Source organism: Mustela nivalis (assembly GCF_964662115.1).
Source record: "Mustela nivalis genome assembly, chromosome: 7".
Classification (NCBI taxonomy): Eukaryota; Metazoa; Chordata; class Mammalia; order Carnivora; family Mustelidae; genus Mustela; species Mustela nivalis.
The window spans coordinates 26440205-26466873 of NC_139026.1; the positions used below are offsets into that span (position 1 = coordinate 26440205).

The 26669-nt window shown below is 37.6% G+C and overlaps 1 protein-coding gene across 2 annotated transcripts in view; it reads left to right on the forward strand.

Annotated features, from left to right (window-relative positions):
• EEA1 (early endosome antigen 1) overlaps window positions 1–26669 on the forward strand; it is a 125046-nt gene that overhangs the window by 2874 nt on the left and 95503 nt on the right. The gene's annotated exons all lie outside the window — the stretch shown is intronic.

Below are 26669 nucleotides of genomic sequence, written 5' to 3' on the forward strand. Positions count from 1 at the left end.
AAGATGTGGAGATGGGAACAACTTCATTCTTCCTGCCCTCCCTCCTTCCTTTGCATTTAGCCTTTTTTTTTTTTTTAAAGATTTTATTCATTTATTTGACAGACAGAGATCACAAGTAGGCAGAGAGGCCAGCAGAGAGAGAGAGGAGGAAGCAGGCTCCCTGCGGAGCAGAGAGCCCGATGTGGGACCCGATCCCAGGACCCTGAGATCATGACCGAGGTGAAGGCAGAGGCTTTAACCCACTGAACCTTTTAATAAACATATTTATAACACCTGGTATATGCTAGAAACTGGGGATACAGCAATGAATAAGATACAGTCCTTGCTGTCAGGTAGCTTAAACAAAGTGACTTTTAGAGATAAGAGATGTGTTCAGAGCAGAAAGAAATTGAGAAGGACATTTACAAAGATAATGTGGCACCCCATTGTGGAGATTCTTGATTGTCTAGCTCAGCCTTGTTCAATGCAAATGTGAGTTACATACATAATTTAAAGTCTCTCTCAAATAAATAAATAAATAAATCTTTAAAAACAGTAAAACAGGGGGCACCTGGGTGGCTCAGTCTGTCAAGCAGCCAACTCTTGGTTTCTGCTCAGGTTATGATCTCAGGATCTTGGGATCCAGCCCTACATTGGGCTCTGTGCCCAGCAGGGAGTCTGCTTGTGATTCTCCCTTTTCTCCCCCACCCCATTGCTCACAGCTCTCTCTCTCTCTCAAATAAAGTTTCTAGTAGCTACATTTGTGAAAGTAATTTTTTAAATATGTATTTTTTGACCCAATACATCTAAAATATTCAACATGTAATCAATATAAAAACTATTAATCAGATATCTTAAATTCCTTTTTTTTTTTTTTTTATTAAGTCTCTGAAATCTGGTGTATGTTTTGCATGAGCAGCATGTCTCAATTTGGACTAACCATATTTCAACTCTTCTACAGCCCCATGTCACTAATGGCTGTTGTATTGGATGGTGCAGGTCTAGTTGAATTTATACATAACTTTTAACTTTTTGTTTGGAACTAGTTTCAAAGTTGTAAAAAGTTGGAAAAATAAAATAATAGAAGGGACAGTTCTCACTTCTCTCTTCTCTTGCTCTCTGTATGTGTCATCCCCCCCCCCCCCTTGATTCATTTGAAGATGAGTTATTGTCTTTTATATCTGAATACTTCAGTGAAGAATAGGTATTCATTTACATAAGCACAGTATAGTGGTCAACTTGATAAATTTATATTCGTTCAGTTACTATCTATAATTCTAGTTTTGTCAGTTGATCTGATAATGTCCTTTGTAGCATTTCCCCTCCACCAGTTTAGGGTCTAGTTAAGATTAGGTATTATATTTAGTTGTTAAAAGTTGTTATTTAGTTGTTTAGTAGTCCTTCCTTCCTTTTTTTTTTTTTTTTTTAAGATTTTATTTATTTATTTGACAGAGATAGACACAGCAAGAGAGGGAACACAAGCAAGGAGAGTGGGAGCTGGAGAAGCAGGCTTCCTGCTGAGCAGGGAGCCTGATATGAGGTTCAGTCCCAGGACCCTGAGATTATGACCTGAGCCGAAGGTGGACGCCCAATGACTGAGCCACCCAGGTGCCCCTAGCCACTTTTCATCACAACATATTTTTGGATTTATGAAGAGTACAGATCCCCTCCTACTTTTTTTTTTTTTCCTACACTGTTTTTCATGTTATGTTTACCTGATATTTTGTTGTGATTAGATTGAGATTATGCATTCTGGGCCAGAATGTTGCCTAGAAGATGTGGGCTTCTCAGGTTATTACATCTGGAGGCCCATGATGTCTTTCAGTCCTTCATAGGTGCTGTTAGTTTTGATTATCTTGTCAAAGGTCAAGGTATAGACCAACTTTTTGACTGTATATTATTTTTTTCTTCTTTTTGCAGTTAATAGACATTTACCTATAAGACCATGCAAATATCTTGTTCCTTATCAAAAATTTCCCCTAAATTTTGTATCCATTGTTGATTCTTGCCTGATCTATCTTAATGACTGCAAAATGATCATTTTTCCACTTTGGCATTCCCTTCACCTTTACCAGTTTGGTCATTGGCTTTCCTGTTCTTGCTTCCCTCTCTCCCTCCATCTCTCCCTTTCCTCTTTCTGACCTTCCTTTTTTCTTTCCTATTGGCATGGACTCATAATTTCAATTTTTAAAAATGGTTTATAACTCATCACTGTACTTAATTATTTTGGTGGTTAAACTGTCAGATTTGAATAGTGGGAGCCCCTTTTGTGTGGCCCCTTTGTCTTTTTGACATGGTTCTATGTATTTTTTTTTTTTTTTTTAAGCTTTCCTTCCTTTCTGGCCTACTAGGGCATTTTAAACTCATTGATTACTCTTTCTTAGCCCTGAAACTGGCCATTTCTCTGAGGACCCCTATTTCTTTTAGTAGGGAATGGTATTAGAAACCCAGGTCTGGGGTGGCTTTCCTTCTCATTTATTTCAGCAGACAAATTTGACATTTTGAACTTTATTCTGTAGGCATTAGGAAATCAGTAAGATTTTATTAAGCAGTGAAATATATTTTGTATGCAGGAGAAGCAGAATTTTTCTCTACCTTCTTTGGGTGTCTGGCTGGGCCTAAGAATTAGACTGACATAAGGCAGATTAACAGGAGAAAAGGGTACAAATTTTATGAAATTTTTACATGTACATGGGCAGCTTCACAAGAGAATGAGGACCCCAATAAGTGTCAGAACAGGTATTTATACCTTTTAGACAAAGAGACAATGCATTTGTGAAGAATTAACAAGACAGAGGGGTTTGGGTTAGGGATAGTATATGGTGAAGAAGTAGCCAAGAAGATAGGGGTCAGTTTTATAAGGTTTGTTTATACAGATTTCTCAGCCCCAAGTTCTCTGTCTCTGGTGATGAGAATGTCTTTTCTCCTCCTGGTACAGTGAGGGTGCCTTTGACGTGAGAGTTTTATCTCCTGCTTTCAGGAAGAAAAGAGGGTCAGAGTGTTCTTGTGTACCTGCTGTTTAGAGCCTTTAATTAAAGATAATTAGTATGCCAAAGTGGCATATTTTGGGGTGACATCCTGTTTTTCTTCAGGCACAAAGTAGGAGTTAATAATGTTTACTGAATGAGTATTGAAAGGAATGTTTTAGGAAGGTTAATTTGTCAGTGCTGTGTGTGATATATTAAAGCTATAGGGGAGTCTTGGCAGAGATCAGATAGGAGAGATTTTAATATTTTAGTCACTAAGAAATTACGATTTGCATTAGAGTGATGACAATGTGAGCAGAAAAAAGGGTGATGAATAGAGAAGGCTTTTTTTTTTTAAAGATTTATTTATTTGGGAGAGAGAGTGCATGTGCACGAGCAGGGGGAAGGACAGAGGGAGAAGAAGAGAGATCTTCAAGCCGACTGCATTCTGAGTCCGGAGCCTGACTTCATTTTGAGCTCAGAGCCTGAAATGGGGTTCAATCTCATGACCCTGAGGTCGTGACGTGAACCCAGATCAAGAATTGGACACCTAACTGAGCTACCCAGATGCTCTGGGAAGACCTTTTGAACATATCTATTCTTCAGATGTCTAGTGTGGGCCTACTGTGTTCTGTGGACATACTAATGAGTAAAAGAGACATGAACCACTGTAGAGGAACTGTTCAAAGAATCCCATAGCTTTTTTGTCACATGGATGGGTCTTAGGAAGGAAAAACACAGGGATCCCCAAGAGCATACAGCAAGAGGCCCCTGATCCAAACTGAGATGTTAGGGAAGGCTTCCCAGATTGGTTACGTGTTTAAGTTTGATGCAGTTACTAGTAATTTATTAAACAAAATTTAATAAGGAGTTATTTTCTCTCTGTGTAGATTTATTTTTAGTGTATTAAGAATAGAGATTGAGATCTCAGAGAACCAGGGCTAGAACTGAGTTTTCTCTTCTTATCCTGGTGGTCTTTTGCTTGTGCTAAAGAGACAGTTTAAGTCATGGTTAACAGGCTGAACTCGGGGGCCAGACTGCCTGGTGTGATATTTGTATCCCATTTACCAGCTGAGTAGCTTTGGGCAAGTTACTTGATTTCTCTCTGTCTCATTAAAATGATCATAGTAATAGTATCTGTCTCATAGGACCGTTGTAAGGGCTAACTGAATTAATATACGTAAAGGACTTTGACAGTATCTGGGACATAGCTCTCTGTAAATGTTAGCTGATGCTAGTGTTGGATTATTATTATTATTATTATTATATACTCCAAATTTCTTCAAGGAACACATTTCTTATTCCAACTCCCTTTAAAAATATTTATTTATTTATTTGACAGAGAGCTATGAGAGTAAAAGTAGGCAGAGCTTTAGGCAGAGGGAGAAGGAGAAGCAAGACTCCCTGCTGAGCAGGGAGCCCTATGTGGCTCTATCCCAGGACCCTGGGATCATGACCTGAGCCAAAGGCAGACACTTAACAACTGAGCCACCCAGGCGCCCCATCACTCCCTTTTTTTAAAATTGTGTGGATATGGGTGTGTAGACATTCATCATACTATTAGGCATTAATTTTTTGCTAATTACTTTGCTGGGTTTGGGAATTAAAAACTCTTGAGGAGTTTTAAAGTAATGTGGTAAGTGTTGATAGATACACAGAAGAAGAATTTGTGAGGACAAAAGAAAAAGAACAAATCCTGTAAAGAAGGGTTGGAGAAGAAGGAAGGGAGAAAACAAGGAATGGAGATTGTTGAAGGCCTTGCAGAGGCTAAAAATGAAAGGCAAAGAGGAGGAAGGGAGAGAAGCCATCTTTAGAGAAAGGGACCAAGCAAATGCAAGAGCATGAAACAGCCTAGCACAGCATTACGGGAGTTATGAGTTTATCTGCATGTGGATGGGGGTCGCTGTAAGAGGTAAGACTGGAAAGGGTTTTGGGCTTTATACTAAAGACAATAAGGAGCCATGGAAAGATTTTAAATGATCAAATTTGTAATAACGAAAACCCTCTAAAAGTATTTTTCCTAGGTAATATTTATATAAAGTAAATTGGGTAAATCACTCATCTAAAATATGTTGGTAACTAATTAGTGCCCATAGGAGGTGTCTAAACTCTTTACCTTGGCACACAAGGCCATAATGCTCTGGTTCTTTTATCCAATTTCAGGCTCATATCCACGTGCCTCTGCACATGGTCTTGACCTTGCCATTCTCAGTAATTATGTTTCACATAACTTACCCTGTTATTTCATCCCTTCATACCTCTGTATAAGTTTTTTTTTCTGCTCAGGCTGTTCTACCATTACTTGTAGACACTGATCATTTCAAGTGACACTGGGAGTTTTTTGCTTACTTTTTTTTCTTCTTCTCCCCAAACATCCCATACTAATTAGAATAGGCTTTTGGTATTAGGCCATCATTTAAACCCTGGGCTCCTCCACTCCTGAGGGTAAGATCTTGTACAAAATTTCAGGCTGAGACCCAGTTGCTTTATCTGTAAATTGAGGATATTATATACCTCACAGTGTTGAAGGATTAAATGAAATTAAATGAAATAATGTTCACGAAATACACACCACAGTATCCAGCATTCAAGAAACATGTATTATATAGGAGGTATTCCACTTTAGATATCTAGAAAATTTTTGTAATTTGTTTACTTGACTATTTCCTGCTAGACTTAAGCTCCTTTAGGGTAGGGATTTTGTTTTCATTTTTAGTGTGTAGGATCTAACTTAATGTTTGAAGCTTGGTGTTTTTTCAGTAATATATGTTGACAGCTTGTTGGCCGTGTAAAGAGGATGGCTCCATTAGGGGAGAGACTGGCTATAAAGTAATGACTTTTTAGTTCTAAAATTGTTCATATTCGAATCATTTGGAATTCTTTAAAAAAAAAAAAAAGATTCCCTTGGGATGCCTGGGTGGGTCAGTTGGTTAAGCAGCTGCCTTCAGCTCAGATCATGATCCCAGCGTCCTGGGATCAAGTCCCACATCGGTCTCCTTGCTCCACAAGGAGCCTGCTTCTCCCTCTGACTCTGCCTGCCACTCTGTCTGCCTGTGCTCACTCCCGCTCGCTCTCTCTCTGACAGATTTATTTATTTTTATTTATTTATTTTATAAAATCTTTAAAAAAAAAAAAGATTCCCAAGTCCCTCCATTTTATTGGAATTTCTGGATCTCTATATACTTTTGTTTCCGCTCTTGGCTCATTTTCTCACCCTCTAGTTTTCAGTTCAGGAGATGATGGAAGCTTGAATTTAAACAGTGGCTTTAGGGACAGAGAAAGAATGATTTTCAAGAAAATTTAAGAAAATAAAATTGATAGGGCTTATTGACTTGTGAGTAGTTTGGGTACCTGAGAGGATAGTGGAATGGACTAAGATGCTGAATAAAGGAAGAAGAAGAGCAGATTTGGGGAGGAAGGTGAATGTGAACTAGAGGTGTGGCCATCCTAATGGAGATGTTCATAAGGAGGGTGAAAATATAGGCCCAGCACTCTGGAGACAAGTGGAAGCAAGTATTAGATATGTATAAATACATACCTTGAAGAGAAGTCAAATAAATACTGAGAAGTGTCCACTGAATGGAACAGTTGAGTTGTACTTAGTTCAATTTCAGGAAGGTCATAAAGATAAATTGGGAAGTAAGGGAGTAGAATCTGGAAGCACTTTCGGAGGAATATGGAGTAGAGGAAGCGGAAACTAAATATTAAATGCAGGAATGAAATTTGCCATCCTTGGACAATATTCTAACAAATGATTTTTATTTTCAAGGTTTATAAACTTCCTTAACTCAGTTTAAGTTGAAAGGGGGATTTATTGGAAGGTTTCAAAGTGATCCATGAAGAAGAATTGCTGTGCAGTTAATCCTCATGTTAATGGTGTACGGGATAGAGGCACTTTTTCTCTTTGTCTTACTCTCTCATGGACCACTGGCATCTTATCTGTCTCTCTCTGTGTCCAACCTCCTTGTTTCTGTTTACTCAGTGTGTTAAAGATCCCAGATGGACTTCTGACCGCTCAATTCTATGTACTTCTTTGTGTAGTTGGCTGGCCCAGTGTCTCAGTTTCCAAACCCAAGAGAAGACTTCAGAATGTCCTCTGCATCTTTTTTCATTGGGTCATGCATAGTTCTCTGGCTGGCCAGAGGTGTTCATTGATGGTTTAGTCAACTGAGGTTGGAAGTGGAGCATGGTCATATAATACTTAAGACTATTCCTTCTAGGAGTTGTGGTACTATGAAACAGATAATTTGCACATTATTTTTCTAGAAATGAGCTTTACCATGGTTCTGAAGTAGTGATAATAGTTATCTGATTAAGTTCATTTGGCTCTAGGAATAAAAGATCCATCAGGTTAGCTCAAAAATAGCACAATAGTCGTTCATAAGGATGCACTTGGCAATAAGAAAGATGGAATTTCATGAAAATTCAAAATCAAACATTTAATATGGGGCTGAGCCTCTCAGATGTTTTTACAAGGCTTTGAAGGCTCCGAGGTAGGGCTATTAGGGACTTTCATGTTAAAGTACTCAGTGACTCTTAATGTTTAATGTATCTGTGTCCACTGTATCTATATACTTTTGTTTCCACTCTTGGCTCATTTTCTTACCCTCTAGTGTAGTTTCTTTTCTTCATGACTTCTGCATACTCAGAGTCTATAGTCTTTTCAAACTTTGGTTTGGTTATAGCTTTGATTTGCTGACATCTTTCATGTACTCTGACTTTACCTCATGACTACGATGTTTATCTGTTTAGTGCCAGTTTGTGTGGCTAATTAATAATTTCTCTTTATAGTTTGCCATTCAGAGTCCTAAGCATGGAACTCAGCAGTATTTGTTCTTGGCTTTGGGCTCTTTCTTTCTTTCCTTTCTGTTTTCTTTTTCTTTTATTTATTTATTTATTTGACACTGGGCCATGTTATGGGCTGCTAGCTAGCTTGTGAATACCTGGTGTTTGGTCCAGGTGATCACATCTTTGGTCAATTGGCAACAGACACGGGGTCATATAACCTGGCTACCTTGGACTATGTTCTCAACGTGGTCTATGGGAGGATAGTTTGCTTTAGGATGGAAGCACGGCTGTCACCTGCATTATGATTGATTGACATATTGAATACAAGAACATGAATAATTTAGTTGCATTGGCATCTGTTTAAGTGTTGCATAGACTACTGCAGTAGTTGAAATTTAAAACCACCCTTTTCCCCTCATTTCAGTCTCTAATATCAGAGACTATGGCTAAGTGTTACATAACTGTGCTAATATAAAAGTTTTAGAGTCTCAGTGATACTTTATTTAATATTTGGAAAATGTTTTAAAAATTTCTGTCTTTATGTGCTATGCCAAAATACATTGTTGTGTGGGGTGAATTAAGTGGGAAGTCATACTGAGTTAGATATCTGATAAGGAGGTATGAATTTATTTTGTTCTGTGAGACTTTTATTTTTTGACATAACCTCCTATCTCTTTGCAGCTTTTACATATTTTATGCAATAATATAGTTTTAAAAAATATTTGAGGGGCACCTGGGTGGCTCAGTGGGTTAAAACCTCTGCCTTCAGCTCAGGTCATGATCTCAGGGTCCTGGGATCGAGCCCTACATCAGGCTCTCTGCTCAGCAGGGAGCATGCTTCCCTTCCTCTCTCTCTGACTGCCTCTCTGCCTACTTGTGATCTCTGTCAAATAAATAAATAAAATCTTAAAAAAATTTTGAAAATAACATGTTTCTGGTTATCAAAATAAACCATGTATGTCATAGAAATTTGAGTAGATCAGAAAAGGAAAATTGAGAAGCAGCACAGGGCTGTAGTATAGTGGATGGTTTAACATTAAGAGCACAAGCTTTGAAGTCAGATTGAGGCCCAGCTTTGTGCATTACATTTGTAATCTTAGCTAACAACTTATTTAGCTTCTTTAACCGTATTTTTCCCCGTTGGTTACATGGGAGCAATCCCTTTGACTTTATTCAAAGGATTGTTATAAGCATTAAATGACATAATGTAGACAAAGTGCTTGGCTTCATGCCCATCGTAGAGGTTGTATGTTAGCTATTATTTTTAATAGAAAGATAGAATATTTCATTTAGCCCGACTACCAATTGGCATTTCTTTAACTAGAATAAAACTCAAGTTTCTTATGTTTATGATTTTGAAAATGCAAATGACCTAGAAGAAATTGGTATTGAGTTTTAAAATAAGATTCATGCCTCAGGATTATTTTATTTTATTTTATTTTATTAAGTTTTTGAGTATAAAGTCACCAAAGTAAGTAGAGAAATCACTGAATTTGGAAGCAAGAGACTTGAGTTCATGTCTTAGGCAAATCATTGAGTATTTCTTGGCTTCACTTTCCTTCTCTGTTCACTGAGCACACCACCCACGTGATTTCTGAAGTGCCGTTAGGGTAAAACTATTATTTGAAAACCATCATTTGCCACACTAAAGGAGCATTTTAAATATGTTATATAATACGTGCAGATTACTTTTTCCCTGTTTTCTAGCGTCTTTGCTGAGAAAAAACTGTCTATAGGAAACAAGGATTCAGTGATAGAATTTGATAACTCATGTAAGACGACTGTCACAGGACCTGCCATACATGTAGTAGGTTCCAGAAGATAGTATGTCTTTTCCTTCTTTACCAAGATATCCACTGTCTCCCCCCACTCCGCCATGTATAGCCCTTTATGAGTATCTCAAATGCAAGTAAGGTGCATTTGTTGCAGTGGGTACTTTGATGTGGCACTTAGGTCTTCCTTCAGACAGAGACACATTACCCTAGCTGCCTAGAGTCATGGTTGCTCATGGCTCATAGCTGTGTCCTTCTGTGGGAGTTACCCTAATAGAAAGAAGCTTCCTCACCCAAGATTATGTCCCTTTCCTGGAATCAGCCTCATTGCTGGCTGATGTAGGGAATACAAAGAATCATCCTCCTGCCTTGATTTGGGATTTTTGTGAAGGGCCATCAGCTTCAGAACTCTTGGGAGGATTAACTGAGGCTGCTGTTGCAACTGCTTCTCATCAGTACTGTTTATCTTCACCCTCTGCCCAGTCATGCTTCCCTTGTGTCCGCAGAGGTGTTCTTCAGAGCACTCCCCAGTAAGCCTGCTTGCAGATTTCAGAGTGTTAGAGTCTGTTCCCTTGGGAACTCAAATTATAAGTCATCTGCTGTTGAGATAGTCTTTCTTAGGGATTTTTGTATCATAAAAGATGATTATATATATATTAATTTTATGAACTTTATGTTCTACTTCTTTGAAACTGATATTCTACATATTACTTACAATAGGAATCCATAGCCAGTAGATGAAAATTTGTTAGATTCTAAAGTACTGTGTACTTCCCCTGCTTTTGTCCTTTCCTCTTTAGCTCTCTCAAATAAATAAAATCTTAAAAAAATAATACTCTAAATTTCCATCAAATATGTAGCTCAATTTTAACTACATGTTAGATATTTAATTATATGTTAGATTTTTTGTAAGGATTTATTTATCTATTTATTTGTCAGAGAGAGGGGGAGAGAGAGAGAGCGCGCCAGAGTGCACATACAAGCAGTGGGAGCTGCAGGCAGAAGTTCTGAGAAGCAGGCTCCCTGCTGAGGAAGGAGCCCAATGTGGGGCTTGATCCCAGGACTCTGAAATCATGACCTGAGCCAAAGGCAGATGTTTAACTGATTGAGCTACCAGGCATCCTTATGTTAGATATTTTAAAAATATGTTAAATATTTAAAAAACCCTTAAACGTTGACTTAATTGTGTGCAGTCTGCAAACTCAGTTTAGTTACTAATAATGTAATTTTAATAATCTCAGTTTCTTACTGCCTTGGCTGCCCCTTTCTTCCTTCCTTTCTTCCTTTCTTGATTTGGCTTCTTTTGAGAGGTAAAATTACTTTTATGTAACCATTAGCAAAGTACATATTGAGACTGGAAATATAGTTGACTGTTTATAGGGACATACTTTTAAGTTAGCCAGTTTAGGACCCAGATAAATCATAGAACGAGAATTTTAGAGCTGGAAGGATCCTTACTCATGATTCACCATCTGTCCCTGTAATTTATCACTGAAGAGATTGAGATTAGAGAAATTAAGTGTCTTGATGGGTATTGACAGGTGACCAAGAAATTTTGGTTAGTAGAGAGAATATTGAATTAGGACCTGGGAAGACTAAGTTTTAATTGCACCTTTACCACTAGATAGCAGAGTGATATCAGGTAAGCCAGTTGTACTTTCTAGGGGCTTAGTTTCATCATCTATGAAGTGATAAAATTGGAATATAATTTCTGAGATGCTCTCCAACTTTTAAAGTTTGATTCAAGTCTTAATATGATGAGTGACTATTATTTATAATGTATGTATCAAATGTTAGACACTGGTTTAAACATTTTAAATGTATTATTTCATTTAATTCTTACAACCTGTAGGTTGTAGGGCTGTAGGGCTGACATTATTAGTTCTACTTTACAAATGTGAATTTGGGCTTAGAGAAGTTAAATAAATCTACAGAACTTCTAAGTGGGTAAACTGGAAGTTGAATACAGGTCTGCGTGATTCCAACTTCTATATTTTGAATCACTCTTCCTAGTTTTAGGTGGACTTCTGTTTTTGGAACACTTGACAGACCCTGCTGAAAACAAGAGCCAGTTCTTCAGTAAGAATATGCTTCTGACCCCCTTCTCTGGCATAGTGTAGTATTGTGTATCAGTAGGTCAGCAGGAGAGTCTTAGGATGCAGAAGTATATTGTGTGTTAGCACTTGCGAAATTTTGGAAAGGGTTGGAATTAGATGCAACAGGGGGCGTGGCCTTAGAAGCCACTTGGAAAGGCAAATTGAACAAGAAGTGGACTCTATTTAGCCTCAGTAGTTTAACAACATGGGTGGCTGTATTTGCTTGCTCATTAAAGTTATAGAATGGCTCTAGTTAGGTGGAATTGCTCACATTTCAAGAAATAGGAATTGTTCTCAGCTGATACAAATGAGTTAGAGTTAAACGTGTGATATATTGGTAAAGAAGCTTACTGGTTTTTTTTTTTTGTTTGTTTGTTTTAAATTATTTATTTATTTATTTTAAGTAACCCTACCCAACATGGGGCTTGAACTCAGGACCCAGACATCAAGAGTCTGCCTATCATGTGCTACCTGTTGGGCCAGCCAAGTGCCCCAAGAAGCTTACTGTTACTGTATATGGTTGTATGATGGATAGAGAATCATCTGTGGAGTTATTTGGTACCATAAATTTTCAGGTCATATTATTGCAAAAATCCGAGTAACCTTCTACTTTAATATGGATCAGGATATATTCAGTTTTAAGAAGGCAGAGAAATAAGGAACTCTAAGGACAAAAAAAAGTAATTAGTGAAAATGAATTATGAGACAAGTTTAAATGGTAGAATTATAATGGAGATTAGTGAAGAGTGTTAGTGACCATTTTCAAGGTTGAAGACTTAGAAGCAAGCAGAAAGGACTTGAAACAAATTTTATATGAGGTTTGAGGCTGACAACCAGGAGTTAGAATTGGGAATACAGAAGGTATAAAATGAAAAGTAGAAGGTCCCTGCCTCAGTAATCCTTGCTAGTAGTTTCTTTCTGTTTTTTCACAATTTTCTCATACATATATCCATTAATATTATTCAAATATGATATTCTTCATGAGTTTGATTTTTTTTGCACTTAATATACTTTGGACATCTTTTAGTACCACCACTTCCAGAACTACCTTTACTTTTTGAGAGAGAGTGTGAGCGGGTGGGGCAGGGGGTAGAGGCTCAGAAGGGGAGGGAGAGAGAGTATGGAGCCCCAGATGGGGCTTGATCTCATGACCCTGAGATCATGCCAAAATCAAAAGTAGGACACTTAACTGACTGAGCCACCCAGGTTCCCCAAATAAAACAATATTATTTGTTTATTTTTAATAGCTATATTATAGTCTATGGATTATCAAAATTTAAGTAGTCCCCTGTTGAAGGACATTTTAGTTTTGTTTTCAGTTTTGCTGTTATAAACAATACCACAGTGAACATGCTTATACATATATAGGGGGTAGTTTTGACCACTGAGTAATTTCCTAAGCATTAAGTCAGAGAGTATGTACCTTCTTTTTTTTTTTAAAGATTTTATTTATTTATTTGACAGAGAGAGATCACAGTAGACAGAGAGGCAGGCAGAGAGAGAGAGAGGGAAGCAAGCTCCCTGCTGAGCAGGGAGCCCGATTCGGGATTCGATCCCAGGACCCTGAGATCATGACCTGAGCCGAAGGCAGCGGCTTAACCCACTGAGCCACCCAGGTGCCCCGAGTATGTACCTTTTTTACGTTTAGTTATACTGCCACTAACCAGGTATGAAAGGGGTGGTTTTCCAACATTCTTTCCACCAATAACTATTGTCAAAGAATAAAAACATCTTGATTTTACTCAAATACCCTGAAAACTAGATTGACAGTTGTTTAATTTTACGGTTTCTTGTTTAACTTGAACAGTTAAAAAAGAAAAGATGGAAAACAAAATGAAGTATGGAGTAGTTATATTAATCCTTTTTTAAAAATGTACTAAAACTGTTGTATATCCCATTAAATTCAGGTGAACACTTTTATTGTGACCTTATTAGGAAATGTGAATACCTCATTCTATTTAGGGGTATTAGCCTCAATAAGGTTCCTTTTCTATTTTGTGGAGAAGAGACCACATTATATCTACTGTATCTAGTTGTATCTATTGCAAAGTAAACCATCCTCAAACTTTGGCTTAACTTAAAACAACCACCATTTTGTTTGCTCTAGATTTTGTGGGTCAGCAATTTGGGTTAGGTCTGGCTGAGTGGTTCTTCTGGTGGACTCTCTTGAAGTTATTCTTATAGCTGGGGTTATTTGTCAGTTTGATTCAGTGGATAGTCTAAAGTACTTACTCAGATGGCTGAATATATTCGTTGGGCCATATAAGTCTAAGGCTAGCCTGGGCTTATATTGTAGCAGAGGAGTTTCCATCAATAAGAGAGCAAATCCCGTTGTGCAAAAACTTTTCAAGTCTGTGTTTGTATCTCGCTTGCTACTCTACCATTAGCCAAGGCAAGTCTCATGGCCAGTCCAGAGTCCATGTGGGAGAGGATTACACAAGAGAATTAGAAGAGCATTAAAATATAGGTGTGATTCATTGAGGGTCATTATCGAAACAATTTCACACAGACATAACTTTCTTCTTCCTTATATTATGATTAAGTGTTAAAAGAATATAAGTAAGAGACCTGATAGAATTTAAAGGTCAGAATATTGCTTATTTGAAGAGGGAGATTCAGGAGAGGTTTTATGTCACTGAAGTTGAGAATACTGATTTTTTCTAAATCTTTCATTTCTTTCATTCCTTCTGCATACATTAGCTGACATTTTTCTGTAAAGAACTTTTTAAACATCAAGCGGGCTGTTTGGTTGCCATGAATTTCAGTGTATACTGGAAGGACAGAGTAAATGCTTAATTCTTTTTTTTTTCTTTTAAAGATTTTATTTATTTATTTGACAGAGAGAGAGAGAGAGAGAGAGCATAAGCAAGGGCAGTGGCAGGCAGAAGGAGGGAGAAGCAGGATCTCTGCAGAGCAGGGGAAGCCTGATAGGGGCCTCGATCCTAGGACTCGGGGATCATGACCTGAGTCATGAAGGCAGTGGCTTAACCAACTGAGCCATCCAGGAGCCCCAGTTATTTCTTTTCTTTTTTTTTTTTTTTAATTTAATTTAATTTTTTCAGTGTTTCCAGATTCATTGTTTATGCACCATACCCAGTGCTCTATGCAATATGTGCCCTCCTTAATACCTACCACCAGGCTCATAAAACCCCCCAACTCCCTGCCCTCCAAAACAATGTTTGTTTCTCAGAGTCCACAGTCTCTCATGGTTTGTCTCCCCCTTTGATTTCTCCCAACTCACTTCTGCTCTCCTTCTCCCAACGTCCACTGTGTTATTCCTTATGCTCCACAAGTAAGTGAAAACATATGATAATTGACTCTCTCTGTTTGACTTATTTCACTCAACATAATCTCTTCCAGTCCTGTCCATGTTGATACAAAAGTTGGGTATTCATCCTTTCTGATGGAGGTATAATACTCCATTGTATATATGGATCACATCTTCCTTATCTATTCGTCCATTGAAGGGCATCTTGGCTGTTCCTTCTGGCGACTATGGCCATTGCTACTATGAACATTGGGGTAAAGATGGCCCTTCTTCTCACTACATCTGTATCTTTGGGGTAAATGCCTGTAGGTGCAATTGCAGGGTCATAGGGTAGCTCTGTTTTTAATTTTTTGAGGAATCTCCACACTGTTTTCCAGAGTGACTGCACCAACTTGCATTCCCACCAACACTGTAAGAGGGTTCCTCTTTCTCTATATCCTCTTCAATACTTGTTGTTCACTGTCTTGTTAATTTTGGCCATTCTAACTAGTGTAAGCTGGTGTCTCAATGTGGTTTTGACTTGAATCTCTCTGATGGCTAGTGATGATGAACATTTTTTCATGTGTCTGTTAGCCATTTGTATGTCTTCTTTGGAGAAGTGTCTGTTCATGTCTTCTGCCCATTTTTTGACATGATTATCTGTTTTATATATGTTGAGTTTGAGGAGTTCTTTATAGATCTTGGATATCAGCCCTTTGTCTGTATTGTCATTTGTGAATATCTTTTCCCATTCTGTGGGTTGCCTCTTTGTTTTATTGACTGTTTCCTTTGCTGTGAACAAGCTTTTGATCTTGATGAAGTCCCAAAAGTTCATTTTCACTTTTATCTCCTTTGCCTTTGGAGACCTGTCTTGAAAGAAGTTGCTGTGGCCAATGTCAAAGAGGTTACTACCTATGTTCTCTAGGGTTTTGATAGATTCCTGCCTCACATTGAGGTCTTTTATCCATTTCGAGTTTATCTTTGTGTATGGTGTAAGAAAATGGTCGAGTTTCATTCTTCTATACATAGCTGTCCAATTTTCCCAGCATCATTTATTGAAGAGACTGTCTTTTTCTACTGTATGTTTTTTCCTAGTTTGTCAAAGATTATTTGACCACAGAGTTGTGGGTCCATATCTGGGCTCTCTACTCTTTTCCACTGGTCTATGTGTCTGTTTTTGTGCCCGTACCATGCTGTCTTGGTGATCACAGCTTTGTAGTAAAGTTTGAAATCAGGCAATGTGATGTCCCCAGTTTTGTTTTTCTTTTTCAACATTTTTTTCGCAATTCGGGGTCTCTTCTGGCTCCATATAAATTTTACGATTGTTCTAGCACTTTGAAAATTGCCAGTGGAATTTTGATCAGGATGGCATTGAAAGTATAGATTGCTCTAGGCAGTACAGACATTTTAACAATGTTTATTCTTCCGATCCATGAGCATGGAATGCTTTTCCATCTAATTGTTCTTCTGTTTCTTTCATGAGTGTTCTGTAGTTCCTTGAGTGCATATCCTTTACTTTTTTGGTTAGGTTTATTCCCAGGTATCTTATGGTTCGTGGTGCTATAGTAAATGGAATCGATTCTCTAATTTCTGTATTTTCATTGTTAGTGTATAAGGAAGCAACTGATTTCTGTACATTGATTTTGTATCCTGCCACATTACTGAATTGCTGTATGAGTTCTAGTAGTTTGGGGGTGGAGTCTTTCTTTCTTTAATTACTAATTTTCAGAATAAGAGTTGGTACATACACTAACAGTGATGAATGAGCCTTGCTTGTCTTTTGACTTTTTCTGTCCTTGAAGTAAGAGAGCTTGTGGATTTTAAATGAACTCACAGATTTATATATATTTGGTAGATTTCAATCAATTGAAGTCATTGGGACGTTTTTGATGTGCACATTGCCCCAGCTTTAACTAATGGAAGTGCTTTCAAAGTGACTTGTCATTTTGACAGGACCCGATTAGTGTTGGCTAGTTTCTTTTGACACAATAGTATGTCCCAGGTTCATCTTGTAATATTTCTCCTCCCGGCTGAAATCAGTCATTTCTCTTTAGAGCCCTGGTTCCTTTCAGTAGGGAATGCTATTTAGATACAATTGTTTGGGCACTAAGGGTGCTCATTGCTTCTGGGTTGTCATTGATAAGTTTTTAAGTGATAAGAACTAGGAATATTTATATCCCTATATATATGGCAAAACAAAACATGAGTTCAAATTTAAGAGTATAAAATAGTTTTTACTACGAGTTTATATTTATATCTTTTTAGTCTTATACTGAATATCTTGGTTCCTAACATTTACATAGATATTTTTTTCAAAAAAATATATAAATAGCTTTAACAAAACAGTACCAATATTACCATTTATAAGATTACTGAATGAGGGGCTCCTGGGTGGCTCAGTGGGTGAAAGCCTTTGCCTTCAGCTCGGGTCATGGTCTCGGGGTCCTGGGATCGAGCCCCGCATCGGGCTCACTGCTCAGCGGGGAGCCTGCTTCCTCCTCTCTCTCTCTCTGCCTGCCTCTCTGACTACTTCTGATCTTTCAAATAAATAAATAAAAATAATTTTAAAAAAATTAAAAAAAAGATTACTGAATGAATTTTGGTGTTTTTTTAAAAGGAGTTATTTTTGTCCTTAAACTATGTATCTCACTAAGTCTGTGTAGTTCTTTAACAAACAAAAAAAAATATTTCAGAAAGAAAGCACAAGCAAGGAGAGGGGCAGAGGGAGAGGGAGAAACAGACTCCCCACTGAGTAGGGAGCCTCATGCAGGACTCTATCCAGGATCCTGGGATCATGATTAGAGCCAAAGGCAGATGTTTAACCAACTGAACCACCCAGGCACCCCCATGTAGTTCTTAAATCACTTGAAATAGCTATTTTCCAGGTGGTTGGCTTAACAGCAACTTGAGATTCAGCTATGCGATCTGAAGAGAAACCAGAGTATAAAATTTTCCATTTTACTTTACTTTATTTTATTTTATTTTTAAATATTTTATTTCTTTATTTGACAGAGAGAGAGCACAAGTAGAGGGAGAAGCAGGCTCTTCACTGAACAGGGAACCCAGGGCGGGGCTCGATCCTAGGACTCTGGGATCATGACCTTCGCCAAAGGCAGATGCTTAACTGACTGAGCCACCTAGGTACCCCTAAAATTTTCCATTTTTAAAATGTACAATTCAGTGGCATTAAGTACATTCATATTTTTCTGCATCCATCAGAACTATCTGTCTCTAGGTTTTATCATCCCACACTGAAACTCTACCATTCAACAGTAACTTCTTATTTCCTGTACCTCCTACCCTCTGGTAACTATTCTTCTACTTTCTGTCTGTATGAATTTGGTTTTTCTAGGTACCTCATATAAATTAAGCTGTACATACTAGTCCATTTGTGTCTTTGGCTTATTTCACCTAGCATAAAACCCGTCTTCCTAGGTTTATCCATATCGTATGTAGCATGTATTAAAATTTCCTTCCTTTTAAATGTTGGTAATATTCCATTGTATGTGTATACCACATTTTGTTTATCCATTTACCCATCAATGAACATTGGGGTGTTCCCATCTTTTAGCTATTGTGAATAATGCTGGTATGAACTTTGGTGTGCAAATTTCTATTCTGGTTCACATCGATTTTAACTGAGGTTTTATTTTATTTTATTTTTATTTATTTTTTTTGACAGAGAGAGAGATCACAAGTAGATAGAGAGGCAGGTAGAGCGGGAGGGGGAAGCAGGCTCCCTGCAGAGCAGAGGGCCTGATGCGGGGCTTGATCCCGGGACACTGAGATCATGACCTGAGCTGAAGGCAGAGGCTTAACCCACTGAGCCACTCAGGTGCCCCTAATTGAGCTTTTAATAAAAGTATTATTATTAACTATGCTGGAGAACATAGGAGGAAAAGAAAACTTTTCCTCTGGGATGGTAAAGGGTTGAGATAAATGAAGGGTTTAATTTTGGATATGATTCATTTGAGGTGTTTAGGGAAAGCAATTGGAAATGTGAGTATAGAAGTATAGAGTGCTAAATTAGGTCTCTCGGGACGCCTGGGTGGCTCAGTTGGTTAAGCAGCTGCCTTCGGCTCAGGTCATGATCCCAGCGTCCTGGGATCGAGTCCCACAGCGGGCTCCTTGCTCAGCGGGGAGCCTGCTTCTCCCTCTGCCTCTGCCTGCCATTCTGTCTGCCTGTGCTCGCTCTCTCCCCCTCTCTCTCTGATAAATAAATAAAATCTTTAAAAAAAAAAAAAGCACAACTAAATTAGGTCTCTCTTTTATAGTCTAGGTGAGAGATGATGGCATCTTGAACTAAAGTAATGGCAAAGGAGTTGGAGAAAGGATAGATTCAGAATTTATGTAGATGATTGGATATGAAGGTTAAGGAAGAGGGAAGTTAAGGGTAACAATGGTTTGGATTTAGGCAAGGTGGCTGTGTGCTGTTTCTGTTATTTGCGGTAGAGAATGCAAATGGGTGAAAGATTTATGAAAAAAGGTAATTTGGTTTTGAATATGCTGGCTTTGGTGTGCTTTCAGGGCATTTAGGTAGAGATATTTATGGAACAGGAAAATAAGAATTTGAAGTTCAGCAGAGATCTGGATTAGATTTACAGGTTTTTTTTTTTTTTTTGAGAAAGAGAGAGAGAGAGCATGAATAGCGGTGGGAGGAGGAGGTCCGGGGGAGAGGGAGAGAGAAAATCTTAAACCGACTCCTTGTCCAATATGGAGCCCAATGTGGGGCTCTATCTCATGACCGGGAAATCATGACCTGCACTGAAATCAAGAGTCAGATGCTCAACTGACTGAGCCACCAAGGCGCCCCTAGAGTTTTATTTTTTGTTAACATTGGGGTTAATTAAAATTAAGGAAGTAGATGATATCATCTAGAGAGTATGTGGTAAACTAAGAGAGGTTGAGCCTGAAAACTCCCTTGGGAAGCCTTGAAATGCTTTTCATGAAATTTAAACATCCCCCCTGCCCCCCCCCCCCCCCCCCCAGGAATAGTATTTGTCTTTTGCAAATGTATCTTTTCACTTCATCTGTATGTGGTAAGTTCTTAGCTCTCAATAGTATGGGAGTGGTACTGAGGGGCCTAAGATATAATTGGGTTATCCAATTGTAGCACAAGGATCAGGTTATGTATTTAAAGCACTCTTGTCAAGGTGATCTGCATGTTTGCAGCTGGCTTGTCAAACTTTGTATTTGTGAAAATCTTCCTAATTGGTTTTTGTGGTAGACCAAGGGCGAAATAGAGTAACACAATCAATGCTGAAAGTTACATTTTATAAGAAATATTTCTAGATGTCTGATAAATCCCCAAGATTTTGAGGTTGTCTGTTACTTAATTTCTAATACTAGTATTCTTTCCAGTTTCAGAACTAATTATGCTAAGTATAAAAAGTAGTATCATATAGCAATGTTTTCTTCAAATTTTTTGCAAAAGCATTTATTTTTAGTCAACTCAGGTTCTTCTGCAAATTAATCTATTATTAACTCAGATTTTGCTGGTTTGCCTTCTTTTTTTACCTGGTTTTAGCTAGAGTGGTATGGGTTGTGCATTTGCTTATTCATTTATTACATCTCTTCTACCTGCAGAGACTGTTCTACTTAAAATTTTAGTCAGTTTTAGTGCTTTGCAGGTAGGTAGGATTTAGAGGTGGGTTCATTATCTTTAGTAGCAATTAGGTTGGGAACCTGATTTATTTTACCAATGAAATTTTTGCTCTCTTCCTATTTGATCTTAGAGTAAAATCAAATGTAGAGTTGGTGGGATAGGGAGAGTATATTGGGAGTTTGGAAACTTTGACCTGGCATATCACTAGTATTAGGGAAACTTTTGTTGTTCATCTAAAAAATAGTTCTATTGGGGCACCTGGGTGGCGCATTTGTTAAGTGCCTGCCTTTGGCTTAGGTCATGATCCGAGGGCCCTGGAATGAGTCCCCACATCAGCCTCTCCTCAGTGGAAAGCCTGTTTCTCTCTCTTCCTCTGCTGCTCCTCCTGCTTGTGTGCTCTCCCTCTCTTTGTCAAATAAATAAATAAAATCTTAAAAAAATAATAAAAAAATAAAAAACAGTTGTTTCTTATGTGCTACTAGATGCTGGTTTTGGCTCTATTTTTCTTTGTTATTAGATAAAGATTTTTAGTGACAGTGGAAGATACAGCTGCTGTTTGCTTTGTATTATAGCATTGCAATAAGGATTTTCACATAGATTATTTAAATTGTATTAAATAAACAACTGGTCTGAAGTCAGATATGTATTTAAAAGATTTTATTTATTTGAGAGAGAGAGAATGAGAGAACGAGTGCATAGAGGAGAGAGGTCAGATGGAGAAGCAGACTCCCTGCCGAGCAGGGAGCCCGCTGTGGAGCTCGATCCTGTCACTCCAGGATCATGACCTGAGCAGAAGGCAGTTGCTTAATGAACTGAGCCACCCAGGTGCCCCAGATAAGTATTTCAAAGAAACTTCATATTGTTAAAACTTCTAGGAAAGTGATATTGTCTTCCATGGTATTGTGTACAGTAAACAATGATAACTTTTTTCTTTCTCCAGTGAAGTTCTCTGTTCTTTCATCAAAGGCCTATATTTAATTCTTCAGTAGCAGTTTTTGCAGAGATTAATGCTGCTTTATATTGATTTTATAATTATTGGTAGTAGGAATCAATTTTTATACTACCAATAATGTAGAGTAGCCTATATATTGCAGGCATCAACTCTTACTTGGTTGAAATTTATAAACTTTCCCCCTGTATGTTCAAATGCTGATCACTTTGGGCAAAGCAACTAAACATTAATGAAGGGTGTTAGACTGTAATTATCTGGATCTTTTTGCAACCCCAAATATTTTTTTTAAATTTAATTTTTTTAAAAATTGAGAAATTAAATAGTATGAAAAAAACTAATGAAATTTTTTTTGGGGAGGCGGGTTGGTGCTTAACAAAACCCATCAATACAAATCTCATACTTTTATTTAATTACTTAATCAATTTTAAAAAAGATTTATTTATTTTAGAGAGAGAATAAGGGGAGGGGCAGAAGGAGAGGGAGAGAGAAAATCTCAAGCAGACTCTGCACTGAGCAGGGAGCCCATCATGGGGCTTGACCTCACAACCCTGAGATCATAACCTGAACTGAGATCAAGAGTCATATACTTAACCAACTGGGACACCCAGGCGCCCCATCATTATCCTTTTAATTACATAAGGAAAAAATAGTAACAACAACAAAAATAGCCCTAACATAAAACTCATCAGTCTTATATGAACTTTCAGTTTCTTTGTGTTTATATTTTTATATAATCAAAGTTGTAATATATCTAAACTTTGTACTTTGCCTCTTACAAATTTAACATTGTATCACATGCATTATCATTTTTCTAGTAAACCTCATACTTGTCAGATTTGTTGAGTGGGTATGTCATAATTTAGTTAACCATTTCTTTGTTTTGAATATACAGATTACATATAATTTTTCATTTTCATAAATAACACTTTGCTTAGAATACCTATTTATCCCTGCCTATAAAAGTTTTGATCAGGGGCACCTGGGTGGTTCAGTGGGTTAAAGCCTCTGCCTTTGGCTCAGGTCATGATCCCAAGGTCCTGGGATCGAGCCCCCTGTTGTGCTCTCTGCTCAGTGCGGAGCCTGTGTCCCCACCTCTCTCTCTGCCTGTCTCCTGCCTACTTGTGATCTCTGTCTGTCAAATAAATAATAAATAAAATCTTTAAAAAAAAAAGTTTTGATCAGACATCAAGCCCAGATATAGGGCTTGATGGAATTTATACCCTTTAAAAATTTTTCTGTTCATGGCAAGAGCCGTAGCTGTGTTCCACTTTCTGAGTTCCCATAGTGGGTCAAGCTTCTTGATGCCTAGCAGACGTGGGGCATTTTGGTCCCTTTTATCCTGTAAGAATTTGGTTGCCTCTACCCATTTTAGGTCCCGGAACTCTATACTCTATACTCCGTGTATTTCTGTTTTAATTTTTTTTGGTCTCCTGAGATACTTACCTTGTTTTTGAACATGGTTCTACCTCTGTAATACTTAAAAATTCTTTATCTGTTATTGATCTTTGGAACTGAGGCAGCTTGGTGTCTGTGTTAACTGCAAGTGCTGTCTGGACCCGAGTTGTGGCCATTCTCTGTTTACCATGGTGTATTTAAGTGTTTTATATCCCCTACCCATTCTGTATTATTAGTCTAACGTATTTAATATTTGTGTGTGTGTGTGTGTGTGTGTGTGTATGTATATAACTTTCTGTCCAACACATTTATTTACTTTTCTTTAAATACAGTGTTCTTATTGAGGTGCTGGGGTGGCTCAGTCAGTTGAATGTCCAACACTTGATTTCAACTCAGGTCATGATCTCAGGGTTGTAAGATTGAGTCCCTTTGGCGGGTTCCTTGCTCAGCAGGGAGTCTGCGGGAGATTCTCTCTCCCTTGTCCCTGTCCCTCCCCCTCCCTTCTCTCTTTCTCTAAAATAAATAAATCTTTTTAAAAAAAATCAGTGTTCTTTTTTCTGTATTCTCTGCTTTTGTGTATTTTTAAATTTTGTCTAGTTGGAATGATTGTCACTTAAGTAAATTTAACTTTTCCTTCAAGGAATTAATTTTTTTTTTATTAAATTGATTTATTTATTTTCAGAAAAACAGTATTCATTATTTTTTCACCACACCCAGTTCTCCATGCAATCCGTGCCCTCTATAATACCCACCACCTGGTACCCCAACCTCCCACCCCCCCATTAATTTTTTTTTCCAGATATCAGAACTCTACTTGCATTCACAGCTCTTCCATTTAGCATTTAATTTTTTTCAAGTTTTTTCCTACCTCTTTTTGTTTACATGCCCTAGGGAATGGTCCTTGTTTCTCTTATGCTGTCCCCATTCCTTTTGACATCCAGAACCTTCCAGAATGCTGGATGCTTCATGGGAGATGAATAGATGTGTTACATACTTTTTGGTTACTGTAAAATATACCTAAATTTAGGTAATACTTTTCTATAAAAGCATAATTTGGAAGATATTTATCTCCCTGTTACTTTAAATTTTTAGCATAAATTCTTCCTTTTTAAAAAAAAGATTTTATTTATTTGACAGAGAGAGAGAGAGAGAGAGTGTGTGTGTGTGTGTAAGAGAGTACAAGCAGGAGGAGTGGCAGAGGGAGAGGAAGAAGCAGGCTCAGCCTAACACCACCGAGGGGCAGGCTCCATCCCAGGACCCTGGCTGGGATCATGATCTGAGCTGAAGATAGATGCTTAACTGACTGAGCCACTCAGGCATCCCTACTAGAAATTATTCTGTTGTTTTTCACAAAGTAAAACTTATAGAAGTAGAAAAATTAGAATACTTCATATTGTTTCTTCAGGATCATCATTACTGTAATTGGACTTCTCATTAAAATAATAGGATTTTGGCAACCTAAGAGCTGAACAAGAAGTTCTTAGACAGTTTGGCGATAATTAGGGGGAATGTGTTTAAAATACGGGTATGAAAAAGTGTCAATAGTTTCTCTCGTTTTTCCTTTTACTTCCCATGCCTCTTGGGCTTACTTAGGTCTGTTTATTAGGACTACTTTAGGCAAATTTAAGAAAAAAATATTTTTAGTGGCAGTAATAGGATTGTATAGATACATCTTTGAATTGCTTACTTCACAGGGAAGGTAAATCTCAGATGAAAAGTCACCTGTCCTTTGGAAAAGTAAATGATAGAGAAATGGGGAAGATATAAACTCTTGGGAGACACAGCTTTAGTTTCCGGTCCATTTGAGAATGGGGTCATTAGTTTTATAAACCATTATGGTGTGAAGCTATTGAAATGTTGATGGGTCAAAAATGAATTTCTAGTTTTTTTTTTAAAGATTTTATTTATTTACATGACAGACAGAGATCACAAGTAGGCAGAGAGGCAGTCAGAGAGAGAGGGGGAAGCAGGCCCCCCGCCGAGCAGAGAACCTGATGCGGGGCTCGATCCTAGGACCCCGGGATCATGACCCTAGCCGAAGGCAGAGGCTTCAACGCGCTGAGCCACCCAGGTGCCCCTGAATTTCTAGTTTTATATAATTCTTTATATTCAGTATGTAATTAAAGGGTCTTTTCACCACTGAGCTACCTTTTTGCCAGATGCATAAGTATCATCAAATCTAGATAGCTGGCTTTTATTTATTTATAAATTCGTGTCTCAAGCATACCATTTTAGGAAAGAATCTTACTTTGTTTTTAACCAACTGAGCCACCCAGGCGTCCCAGAATCTTACTTTGTTTTTTAGAGGAGGATAGCTGATAGAAGAGTTAAAAATAAGAATTTTATGAATTTTAAATGAACACAAGTAAGTCATACTCTGGGTAAGTTTACAAAGTTTTAGAAAGTTACATTTTGGGAAAATACGACAGGAATGTGGATCATCCAATTTGGAGAGGTCTGCTTTTTTTTTCTTATTTTTAATGACAAGAAAAATTTCAGTTTAAAGGTAATTTAACTATGGATCTGGAATTCTTAAAAAAAAAAAAAAAAGAGCCAAACCAAAACCTGAAGACCTAAAATCCAATATATCCATAACTGTGTCTTGCTACAGAAATCATTTGTATTTTGGGATATATATCCCTTGAATCTCTTACATAGTTTTTATACATAATTAGAGTGTGTATGTTTTGTCATTTTTCTATGCAGCTTTTTTTTTTTTTTTTAAAGATTTTATTTATTTGACAGAGGGAAAGAGAGCACAAGTAGGGGGAGCGGCAGAGGAAGAGGGAGAAACAGACTTCTTACTGAGCGGGAGCCTGCCAAAGGGCTGGATCCTGAGACGCTGAGATCATGACCTGAGCTGAGGTTCCCCTCAGTGCAGCTTTTGTAATCATTTTTATTGATGAATTTCAAAGTGGTAGCATTTCCTTCTTTGGCATTTATGTTGAGTATTTAATAGTGATGAATAGGGTGTTTGCGTGTTGAGACAAGTACAGTGAATTGCACTCAGTCTTGGGTGCTTGAGGTGGTGCATCTCAGCAGAAAAGCAGTATGGTTTAGTGATTATGAGCCAGACTACTCAAATTAAAAACCTTTTTCCCATTGATTAGTCATGTGATTTTGGGCGAATTACTTAAGTTTTCATACCTCAGTTCTCTTTTGTGTGAAGTGAGAATAATGATGTTATGTACCATAAATGTTTTTTGCTAAGGATTATTAAGTTAGTTGTTGTGTTCTAAGAATCTTTCTTGCCCAGTGTTTTACTAGATTTTCAGTTCCTTTAAGGTAACACCTAGGTATTAATGAATGATAATGTTAGAGGATAAGTGTTGCAAGAGAAAAAGAAAAAGACCTTTGATCCTCCAAACTATATATATTCTTGGTGATGAAATATCAAGTATTGGAGATAGATTGCTAATGATTGGCATGAATAGGCTGTGTTGATCTTTTTAGCTACCCTCAAATTATTGTAGTTTAGTTGGTATGGTAGAGAGAGCAATGCAAGGGGAATTAGAAGGTCAGCATTTTAGTTCTTTCTGATTTTTTTTTTAACAGTACAATCTTGAGAAATCTTTTAGCCACTTCGAATCTGTTTTCTCATCTATAGAGGTAGCATCTGTCCTGCCTCTTTTGGAGGTGTCATTATGATTAAATAAGCTTTTTTTGTGAAAGTTGCAGACTATAGGCACTATATATAAAAATAAGCTTTTTATTAATTTTAAAAGACTAAAAATGAGAGAATGCAGGCAGAGATCTTGATACAGTACTAGGCACAGTCTTCGGTAAAGGATAGCTGCTCGTGCTGTTTGTTATTTTTATTGAGAGGACATCTACATTTATGTATAAGGCTAGCCCTGATTACTGTTTAG